Genomic DNA, 12,342 nt, shown 5'->3' with positions numbered 1-12,342 from the left:
GATTTTAGCAAAAAACAAGTACATATTATTCGTTTCACCATCTTAGTACAATTGTTTCATCTATTTCCCGTAAAACTGCAGGAAAGGTTTTCTTAAATTTAAAAATAAAAAGTTTTGCAAATTTGAAATTTACTATCTGTTGCTAGGCAACAAAAATGGATGGTTTGATAAATTAAAAATGGTGAAAGTCTAAAGTATTGGTAGAAAAATTATATAAATTGTAATCATTGAGTACCAAAAACAATTTTTAAAATAAAAAGAACATAAAATATTCTTCCTTGTGTACCTGTGACTATTTTAAAATAAGATATCTCCATGGCAACAGTAACGTTTTCTTAGCAACGAAGCATTGAAAGTAATTTTCAGAACATATTAATTAACGTTTTTAACATATTATTTGATTCTTAGAGTTGAATTGCTATTGCCCAGGTTCGGCATTGCCAGACCAGGTTTTTAAAAGAATTTTTTTTCTTTCTACAATAATTTATCTCCATGGCAACAGTATATTTTCCATAGCAACGAAGCATTGTAAGTTATTTTTAGTACATATTCATCGATGTTTTTAAAGGATCATCCAATTCTTAGATTTGAATTGCTATTGCCCAGGTTTGGCATTGTCAGACCAGCTTTCTAAAAGAATTTTTATTCTTTCTACAATAAGTTGTCTCCATAGCAACAGTATATTTTCCATAGCAACGAAGCATTGTAAGTTATTTTTAGTACATATTCATCGATGTTTTTAAAGGATCATCCAATTCTTAGATTTGAATTGCTATTGCCCAGGTTTGGCATTGTCAGACCAGCTTTCTAAAAGAATTTTTATTCTTTCTACAATAAGTTATCTCCATAGCAACAGTATATTTTCCTTAGCAACGAAGCATTGTAAGTTATTTTTAGTATATACTTATCGATGTTTTTAAAGGATCATTCGATTCTTAGAGTTGAATCACTATTGCTAAGGATCAGCATTGTTAATCCAGGTTTTAAAAATATTTTAAGTTAATATATCCATAGCAACAGAAGTTATCCACATAGCAACAAATATTTTTAAATAGAATCAGTATATAGCAATTCCTCAACATAAAACTGTGTCTTTTCGCAATAAAACTAGGCAAAAAACATTCTTCAATATACTTATTGAAATGAAAAATCAATTACAAAATTAACCTGACTTATGTCTGTAGTATATATTTTTTATCACTCTCAAATGGTTAATCAATGACCTACTTTTCATGCTAGTGGTAGCAAGTCACTGAGACTCTTGAGCCGTCAAATTTTTGCCAATTCCTGAAAATTTTGTATCATTACTAATATCTGCAACAAAACTGTGCAGTCTAATTTCTACAAGTTTAAATAATACAGTAATCTGGTTATAAAAAGTTATATATTATTTTGACGATGATTACCTCTGTACTTTTGACAATGCAGACCTGGTGAGGTATTGATTGACCGAGGCTTAAGGCTGAGGTTAATAAGTTTCGGACAAAGTCTGTATAATATGGGTACAAGTAAGCCGAATTCGAAAGTCAATCTAATTTTTTTTTTGCAATTGTATTCATTGAATACCAATCAAATTTTAAAAGCATAGAATACACAATATTTTTCTGTGTAAACAAATAATATTGATTTTTTTTGTATTACCATGGCTACCGAAAATTTTCCTAAACAACAAGTCAAAAGAGGTCATATATTGCACTTAAGAAATAAAACTTTTAAAAATATGTATATAACATTTTTGCAGTGACACTGAATTTGCGCAGTCTAACTGGTTATTTTACCTTTTTTAAGTGTAGCAAATATCTTAATTCCCCACATAAAAAAAAGTTTGTGGCTGGGTTAGGGGAGGGAAATTGGGGTGTATGTTATTCAGAAATCTCTTTGCTTTGTGTCCTTCCTATAACTTTGATATTGAAAAACACTGCAAGCTCATGCTTAGTTTAGAGATTGCTTATGATCCAAAGGGGTGCAATGTTTTTGACACAAGGTCAGGCCAGCATGTTCAAGGTCACTTGTCCGGTCCAAAACTTTGTAACAGAAAAACTAAACATTGGATTTTCCTTATTGATACAGTGATAGCTTTGTTGACTCACATGTAAGACCTTGACCCAAGATCAGTTTGGTTAGTTCAAGGTCATTGGCTAATTTTTAAAATCAATTTTGTCTTGTGATGTAATTTTGTAATGACAAATCTTGAGAGGATCTTTTCTGATCCTAATTTGTGCACTGTCTGACGTCGTTGTCATTGTCACTGTTTGTCATTATAAACTGCGCCAAACAAACTTACCAATAAGTATCCTTGGGTAATGCAAATTCAAATTTGTTTGGATTAATTGTCACATTTTCTTTCAAGGAGAGATACTTATGATTTCGTGAAAAAAAAATAATTGCATCATTTAAAAATCTTAAAACTTGCGAAAGATGACTTTTAATGAGCAAGGCTGTTGACATTCTTATTTCATCAACTTGTTTATCCGTAGCTTGCTTTCTTTTAGATATAGTTTGTTAGACCGTCTCTTGCGTATTGAACCAACTGGGAGTAATAAAGCAAGCTTTGAGTACAAACATTTATTGTTTATCTCGTGAAACAACACTATCACTATTTTCATTATACATGTATTTCTTTTATTTTTTCATTAGACTCGTGATACCGAAATTATTTTTTAGTTATTACAAATAAATAATAACTTAAGTTAATTAGTATTTCTTTATCGAGATAAAGGTATCTTGTATTAATTTATTCTGGCTGTAAAATGTCATTTGATTGGATAAAAAAGAATTGTTTATAGGGAATTAATTTAATAGCTGTCCAAGGTGTACTGTTTATAACCCGGATTGGAACAGATAACTCTTTTTTATTAACAGCTTTGCGATTTATAAAGCGTAAAATGTCCTCACCCAGGCTATTAAGTATAATTTTGGTAGCTATTATACTAATTCCTTACATAATGAAATACTGGTTACTTACCCCATTAAAGAAGGATAAGGAGATAACGAAAAGTATTCAATATAAAAGTCCATAAAACAATACAAAATAGGAGCAGAGCAAACACTGACCTCTGAAATCTCAGAGGTGGGATCAGGTGTCATGGAGGAGTGAGCATCCCCTGCCGACTGGTCACACCCAGCGTGTGCTCCTTGTCATGACCAGGAAATAATGGGAAAATCCGTCGTCAATTCAGTGTATAAATAATGGACAATGAAATATAATTATATCTCAATACAAACAAATTACTAAGTATATCATGGGTATTCATATATTTGAAGGAGAAAAAAAAGGAATCCGAAAAATGTAAAATAAAAAAAAAATCCTAATATTTTTAAAAACAGTTTTTGACTTGTATACAAGAGCATGTACAGGAACTGATAAACATCGGCCTTTGGCCTTGGTCAATTAAAACCTCATCAGGTCTGCATTGTCACACGTTGACCTCAACAAAAGTCAATATTTTTTTAATGAGATTACTGTATTTTCTAAATTTGTCATAAATTAGACAATCTAGTTTTTTTTGCAGATATTTGTCAAATTTTTTAGAAATTTGCAATATAATTTGAAGACTTTCGAGTCTCAATATGCCACTAGAATGAAAAGTAGGTCATTGATTTATTTTGTGAAAAAGAACAAGATGTGTTTGTGAAATACTATAAACACTATGCGTTCGGCGGCAACAAAGTTCGAAGAAAGCTAATTTAAGCATATAGGTCACAGTCTAAGGTCACGACATCAGTGACCTTGGTATCATTTGAAAGAACTTGATTAATGGAGTTATCGTAATATGCATACCAGATACGAAGACTATATCTGTCATGGTTCAAAAGTTATGATGAAGATTTTAAAAAAAGTCACAGTCAAGGTCAAAAGGTCATTGACCTTGGTATTAATGGAAAGAGCATAATTAGTAGAGTATAAATACTGATTATGAAGTCTCTTACTTTCATGGTTCAAAAGTTAGGGCGAAGTTAAAGTTAGCATGAAAAAATATTTTTAGCATATAGGTTACAGTCAAGGTCACAAGGTCATTGACCTTGGTGTCATTTGAAAGAACTTCAATAATGAAGTATGTATACCAAATATGAAATTGTATCTTTTGTGGTTCAAAAGTTATAGCAAAGGTTAAAGTTTGCAGACAAAAAGACAAACAGACAAGAGGCCCAGGGGCCACATCGCTGACCTGAGCATATTGGCTAGGAAAAAGCACAAATCGTGAAAGTTTACTGAAAGGGGGGGTTAAATTTTAATACTACTCGAGAATGCTTTAATATTAACACAGCATATGACTGTTCTTGATACAAAGATTTTTTAAAAACATTTTCTTCCTATATTTAACTTCATAATAATTTGAATTTGATTCTCCATTGTTTCCCTCCTTACCCCAAAGGGCCACGATTTGAATAAATTTAAATCTTCAATACATGAGGATGCTTACATGTCAATATGACTAAACATAGTTTTTCTGTATTTGGGATTTTTTACTATATTTTTCTATGTGAAACTTTGATCCACTATTGTGGCCCCACCCTACCCTTGGGGGTTATGATTTGAACAAATTTAATTCTACACTACCCGAAAATGCTTCCATATGAAAACTAGTACTGTATCACTAATCATGGTATTGCTATTCTTTTGAGGAAGATTTCTGTAAACATATTTAAATGTAAAAATTGGATCTCCCATTATGGCCCCACCTTATCCCCGGAGGGTTATGATTTGAACAAACTAGAATCTACTCCACCTGAGGATGTTTCCACATGAATATCACTAATCATGGCTTTGAAGTACTTGAGAAGACGATTTTAAATGATTTCCCTATGTAAAACATTTTTACAGCCATTTTGGCCCCACCCTACCCCCGGGGTTCATGATTTGCACAAACTTGAATCTACACTACCTGAGGATCATTTCACATGAGTTTCATCTTTCCTGGCCCAGTGGTTCTTGAGAAGAAAATCTTTAAATATTTCTCTTATATATTCCTATGTTAAAGTTGGATCAGCCATTCCCCCCCCCCCCCCCGTTGGGTCATGCTTTGAACAAACTTGAATCTACACTACCTGAGGATGAATTCACATGGGTTTCATCTTTCCTGGCCCAGTGGTCCTTGAGAAGAAGATTTTACAAGATTTTTCTTATATATCCCTATGTAAAATTTGATTGGCCATAATGTTGCCCTATCCTACCCTCAAAGGTCATGATTTTTACAAACTTGAATCTACACTCCCTGGAGATAATTTCACATGAGTGTCATTTTTTTCTGACCCAGTGGTTCTTGAGAAGAAGATTTTTAAAGATTTTCCCTACATATTCCTATGTAAAAATTTGATCGGCCATAGTGGCCCCACCCTACCCCTGGGGGTCATGGTTTGATCAGAAAAGCTCACTTGAGCCTTCGGCTCAGGTGAGCTAAAAAGACAGACAGATAGACACACAGACAGCTAGACACACAGACAAACAGACAGACAGATAGGACAAAAACAATACAGGCATATATCATATGTCAAGTATATGACTTTTCAATTCTATGAGTAGAATGTTTTTGTCTTATAGTTTCCGTTCTTAAAGACAGATTCTTGTTGAGAAGTTGCTTCATCCTAATTCTTTATTAGAAGTATTAGTTGCTATGCTTGTAATTCTGTTTCTTGGGAAAAAATAACTTTAAATTTCTTTAAAAAAAACTTGTCTGACAGTGCCGAACCTGGGCAATAGCAATTCATCTATAAGAATCAGATAATATGTTAAAAACTTTAATGAATATGCTCTAAAAATAACTTTCATTGCTTCGTTGCTAGGGAAAATTTACTGTTGCCAAGGAAGTAAAAATTCTTTTAAAAACCTGGTCTGACTATGCCAAACTTGGGCAATAGCAATTCAACTCTAAGGGTCAAATAATATGTTAAAAACGTTAATTAATATGTTCAAAAAATAACTAAATGCTTCGTTGCTAAGGAAAATGTACTGTTGCCATGGAGATTTCTTATTTTAAAATAGTCATAGGTACACAAGGAAGAATATTTAATGTTGTTTTTTTTTATTTTAAAAATTGTTTTTGGTACTCAATGATTACAATATATATGATTTTTCTACCAATACTTGACTTTCACCATTTTTAATTTATCAAACCATCCATTTTTGTTGCCTAGCAACAGATAGCAGGTTTCAAATTTGCAAAACTTTTTATTTTAAATTTTAAGAAAACCTTTCCTGTAGTTTTACAGGAAATAGGTGAAACAATTGTATTAGGATGGTGAAAAGAATAATATCGATTTGATTTTTGCTAAAATCAAGCAAAATGCTGAATCAGCAAAAAACGGGAAACATGTACCTTTAGCTGTATCTATAGTAAATATATTAGAGAATGTAATTTCTTTTTATTACATTGTCAGAGCACTTCAAGAGTTTATCTTTCTTGTGACACTAAGGAAGAAAATTATTACTTTTTAAAATTTTTTGTACAAAGCCTTCAAAATGGGTGAAATTTCATCAATCTATAAAGAAAAATTGGCCTGTTGCTAAGGAAATTTCTTTGTCCAGGTTTCCATAGTAACAATGACCCAAATTATTTTTCCTTCCGCATACATGGCTTATACCCCGAGGAAAATCTGTGAGTAAAATATCATTAATTTCTGTGACCTCATGTATCACCTTTTATATATAGGCTGCCTGATTCTTACATGGACCTGTACTTAAACACTCATTTGTAGACCTTACTTGACAAGTGTCGTGTATTTATATTCTAAAAACCGGACGTATAAACTAATTAAATCGTCTCATTATGCATCGGCGATATTTCTTGCTGCTGATGACGGAGATTGCCGATCTTTAAGACAACACCGTAAATTATGGATACCGATGCAACAGAGGTAAGACTTAGCATTATTTCAGTTCAAATGTGACTTAAACATATGTAAATACACTCCTTTATATATAATAGTTGCTACCTTTTCACTTTTTTACCAAAAAAATCAAAGAACAAGCGTAAACACTGCCCCTACTCTTCATCTTTCTGCTACGAGGCCCCCGAAGAGGAAAAAAGTTTTATTGTACACAGAACTTGCTTGCTCTATAGGCGCACGCTAAGGACTAGTCTGATCTTTGTTGTAATGATGAAATACACTCTCGTAAGTGGCAGAGGGTGAAGGAGTGATCTTGGTCAAATTTTTATAGATTTAATAAAAATAAAAATGACGGCCAGTTGTTATATTAGGCCTACGTAATATCGTATTACATAGATCACCTTCACCAAATCTACCTCTCAATAATCAGGCCGAGAAATAACGAATATTTTGATACAATTATTTAGACTTCCGAAGACGAAATGCACCAAAGTGCATCGCCTTAACTCTAATGGAGGACGGGATCAGAGTGGCAGGAGAGTCTGATGGATCAGAGCTAGAAATAGGCCTAGTAGAAGGAGACCAACAATGAGCAGAGGTGGTCAGAGACAACGGAACAGAGCCGATAATGCCACAACAGTAAGAGCGGAAAGAACAACAAATATACAGGTAAGGAATATAAAAGATTTTTATGAATATACTTTGCACTAGTATATTACATTTAATTATAAGGAAAATTGTAGACCTTAACAAAAATATATGACCAAGATAAAAACAAAATTACAATTATTTCTTTGCTTCATAAAGATGTTATTTTTTTGCAAAGGATTTTTTTCACAATATCTTTATTCTCATGTAATATAAATAATAGAAATCTAAGATTTTTCTGTAAACTATACGTACTTAGATCTTTTTAAACAGGAAAGCATATTAGATAATTTCCCTGAAGAGAATGTGAGGGGATTACTTCGTACATTTGTGGAAGGCAACCTCTTTTGTCTTCGATATCCTTGCTGCAGGAAGTAGAGCACAATAGGGTGGATTTCACCCTCTTCCAGAGAATGGGTCTCCTGAATGATGTGTATGCTCAAATTGTAGAGACATGCCTACAGCAGATGAACATTTATGCTGCGGTCAAGTTTTAGAGAATTGTTTTTCAAGAATTAGAGTTAGTAAATACTGTTTTCCAAGTTGTTAACAGTGTATTTAAGGCAACACTTTTTTATCCTTTCAGATTGCCAGTTCACAAATTGTTTACTTATTCCAGGATTTTGACCTGGTTGTTCTGGACGAATTAATACTACATGTAGCAAGAACATACAAGCAGGATGTCTTGGCAATGCCAAATGATTGGGACTGGTGCCGGGCAAATCGCGTTGCTGCATACAGATAGTTTATCAGCAGATATGTAGCAGCATGGGAAGTCCGAGGCTGGTAATCGCCGTATAATTCCCAACTGCTGTGTGTTGAGGATCAGGGACAAGTTCCCTGATCCTTTTGGACAATACGGTTTTGTGCATGGTAGATAAGCATAATTAAAAAATAACAACATTCTATTTCACTTTTTTATTATATCAAGAAAAATAAAAAGAAACAAATAATGTTCGTGAAACACTATGCAATAAAGTTCAAAAAAGCTATTTTAGCATATAGGTCACAGTCAAGGTCACAAGATCATTGACCTTGGTGTCATTTGAAAGAAATTGATTAGTGGAGTATGCAATCCAATCTAAATATGCAGTCTCTATTTCCCATGCTTTCAAAGTTATGGCGAAGGTACGAAAAAGCTATTTTTAGCATACAGGTCAAGGTCACAGTCATGGACCTTGAAGTCATTTAAAAAAGCTTAATTAGTGGAGTGTGCATATCAAATATGAAGTCTCTATCTTCAATGGTTTAAAAGTTAATATGGCGAAGGTATGAAAAAGCTATTTTAAGCATATTATAAGTCACAGTCAAGGTCATTGACCTTGGTGTCATTTGATAGAGCTTAATAAGCGGAATATACATACTAAATATTAAGTCTTTGTCAATCATGGTTCAAAAGTTAAGGCAAAGGTTAAAGTTTGCAGACAAACAGACAGACAGGACAAAAACAATATATCCCCCGGATCGATCTGGGTGCATAAAAAAGAGAGGTACTGTGAGCAAGTTCATAAAACTCCACATTTTTAAGAGTATCCGTTTAAATTTTTTAAATGCAACCTGAGATTGCCCAAAAAGCTTTTGGTTCAAGAAAAATGACACATCCAGTGAATCTTTGTTAAAAAATGGTTGCCCTGACCCAAATATTGTGAGTAAAAAGGTTAAGTTATAAACAATATATTCTGTATTGTAATTCAGATGAGTGACATGTCAACTTAACAGACAGACAGTTGACAAGCAACATCTGATCCGGAAAACGTATACTATATGAACTAGCCCACTAAAGCTACAAAGTTGTGGAAAATTTATTCGGACGCAATGTCAAATTTAGAAAAAGAAGTTAATTATCCCATATATAATCCAAAGTTTTGTCTTGGTCTTGAAATCTTGATTTTCTCTCTAGAACAAGTTGTTGAGTTGGAGGTGGTGGAATAGAAACCAGAATTCTAGAAATTCTCCTAGGGTCCTCTGGGTCCAAATCGACATTCCCTGTCATCCCCTCATCATCATTCAATCTGCTCTCTTCAATTTTGTCTACCGAGGCTGGAATGTATGGAAATAACTTTTCCATTTTAACCTCATGAACAGACCATATGCCGCTCTTCTTGTTGAAAGATCTTTGATACCTAGTAAAATGGAGTACAAGATCTTTGATACCAAGTAAAGAGAAGTACAAAATACACCTTTTCTACAATATATGAGGTTTGTCCTAAAATTTGTATGAGCATATAGGCAACAACCATCAGTCGTACAATTCTAACTTTTCATACAATTCTCACTCAAAAATCTAACCCATGGTTCCACCTTCCTCGGTGATCCAATCATATTTTCTATTGTGGCAAAAAAAGCTTTTGTGAGCAAATCACCAATACTGTAATGTTTTAATAGCATATGCATTCATTGGTCTTGTTTGGAAGATTTGTTGGTATGTTTCATTTTTTAAAACTAATGACCAGTATTTTAAATAATTTGGATTTCAGACCTTATACTCCTTGATCACACTTTGTAATAAGAACATTAATAATTACCTTTGTTTTCTTGGTTTCATGTAAAATTAATTGATTTGTGAGATGGGGTTACTACAAAACAATATTTGTCGCAGGAAATTTGGGAGAAACCTCATATAAGTATTTAAATAATATAAACTTTCAATATGTAGACTTTAGGAGTGTCTACCTTATACTTCCATCTTTGTTTATTTTTTTTCCCCTGTCTAAATAATGTATTATATTGTTCTTCTAATGAAATCCATAAAATTTAAAAACCTGCAATTCAAATAGTAGTGAACTTGATTCAATCTCTGTTTGTCCATGACAACATATCTCAATGCCTCGTGAGCTGGCGAGCCTTTCTTGAGCCATCCCTTGGTCCTCTCTTCTGTCAGTGGACAATGGTTGCAGCAATTTGAAGCATTTTCACTGGATGGAAGGATCCAATGGTATTCATCTCAAACATGGTGGAGAATTCCAAACCAAACTCCCTTAAGGACAGACGAGACGTTCCTTAATAATAGATAATTTTTTCAAAGATTTTGTCATTGAAGTATTGTTACTTAAACATGTTTACTCACACAAATTTAAGGTACCTTACCAGGCATTTCTGCAAGATACCAGGGATAGTTTTCCTTATATAATCCTTTCGGGAAGAAAAGTAATTTTCCATTTTCAAATGTTTAAGTGGTTGGATTCTTTAAAAACGTTTAGAAACTGGTTTAGAATTCAGAATGATATTAAAAATTTGAATATTTTTCATACATTACGAAGATATACAAAACAGATATTGAGGAACGTCTCGTCTGACCTTAAATTAAATCACTCCCTGTCATTAATAAAACTTGATCAAGATAAGACACTTTAAAACAATTAATAAGCTAAATCAGAGATCTGGTGTCCTTCACCGAGAGAAAAAAAAGAAAGAGGGTGGAAAAACTAAAAAAAATTGCAAATGGAGAATTTATATTAAAAATCAGTCCTGACTTTTCAGCTTTTGGCCTGTAAAGTTTAGTTTTAATATGTTTGTTTTTTTTAAATTATTGAAATTCATTGCAGAACGTTACACAGAACTTCAACTTTGTATGTAATACATATAATTTCTGAACTTGTTCTTTGACCTTTTGACCTTATCATCAATAAGCCCTCTTTAGGCAATTAAAAGGAGTTAAGATATAAAATTTCATCGCAAATCTATTTTTTTTTTCTTTGAAGATATAGCTTCTCAAAATTAAACAAAATCCTCATATATATCGCTGATGCTTGCAGTGTACCAGAAATGGTTAATTATGTCCTTTGCCCAAGCCAATGCTTTTCATTCTGATAAGAGATACCAGTTGCATAAGACATTGCTGGTACACCAAGAAAGGCTGGTCCGACGTAAGGTTTTTGTAATTCTGATTTGCTTTTCTGATAAGGCCAGGGTCCAGATTCGTCTCATCATCCATGAACTCATCTTCATCACTATCACCTACATCAGAAAGATGATCAAAATTTGTTGCCCTGTTAAATTCTATAGTACTTGGTCTAAAAGTTCTCATTTAATAATATAAGATAATGGATGAAAATTTGAACTGCTTCAAGATGTAGATAATCAAAAAGGTTTTATTAAAATTAGTTTGAGTAAGTACCTTAGTGTTATTCTAAAGCTGGGTTCATACTCCTCATCTCGTTTCATTTTCTGAGTCACAAGTCTTGGTCACTAACATGTCTATGACTAAAAGTCTGCAAATAACAGAGGCCCGTGTAGTTGACTATATCGTAATATTCCATTTTCTTTACATGTAAATCATTACTGGTACTTAAAGTATAGAGTCAGAGACTTTATGATTTGACAACAAATTCCCTCCCCGCTACCTCTTCATCAATTTATTAGTTTTGATACTTGCGTTATGCAATGAGTTTTAACATTGAGCATTGATAAATAATTTACTCAAAATGATTTTAAAAACTGTTGGACTTTGTTCCTTTTTGCCATCCGATTCTTTTTGCACAATGTTTCGACACCTGAAATTTCTTCATCACTGAAATATTAACAACATCTGAAAAAATCAAGGTAATTTAATAAAGATCCTAATAATGTGTAAGGTAAGATTAAATACACTGTAACAGTCAATTATTTTGGTGTTAACTTGGCTGCTGATGTAAATTTCCTTTTACAGTAACAGGGGTCGCCCATAAGCAGTGATGATTTTGTGAATTGGCCAAAATATCAAAAATATTTTGGGGTGCCAGAATAAGGGCTTTGGGGAGCCCTAAATGGGTTTAAATGAGTGAAAAATATTTAAGTTTGACAGCTCTTTCAACAACTGTTACACCCTGGCCTGGCTGAATTTATCACCACCCCATTGTAATGAAGTCTGAATCATCCACACGTTTG

The 12,342-nt window shown here is 33.0% G+C and overlaps 1 long non-coding RNA gene and 1 pseudogene across 1 annotated transcript; one reads left to right on the top strand and one right to left on the bottom strand.

Moving 5' to 3' along the window:
• Positions 1-6,902: 6,902 nt before the first annotated feature.
• LOC134235617 (P2X purinoceptor 7-like) lies at positions 6,903-8,551 on the top strand (annotated as a pseudogene).
• Positions 8,552-8,573: 22 nt separating this feature from the next.
• On the bottom strand, positions 8,574-11,820 carry LOC134235621 (uncharacterized). Its single transcript, XR_009985450.1, has 3 exons — positions 11,594-11,820; positions 10,239-11,489; positions 8,574-9,599 (listed from the first exon to the last, which is right to left on the bottom strand). It is a non-coding gene; the product is annotated as an uncharacterized LOC134235621 (long non-coding RNA).
• Between the last annotated feature and the right edge of the window lie 522 nt (positions 11,821-12,342).

Source organism: Saccostrea cucullata, unplaced genomic scaffold (assembly GCF_032062105.1).
Source record: "Saccostrea cucullata isolate Sc308-1 unplaced genomic scaffold, CSIRO_AGI_Scuc_v1 ctg309, whole genome shotgun sequence".
In the NCBI taxonomy this organism is placed as follows: domain Eukaryota; kingdom Metazoa; phylum Mollusca; class Bivalvia; order Ostreida; family Ostreidae; genus Saccostrea; species Saccostrea cuccullata.
This window is presented reverse-complemented; position numbering and strand designations above follow the sequence as displayed.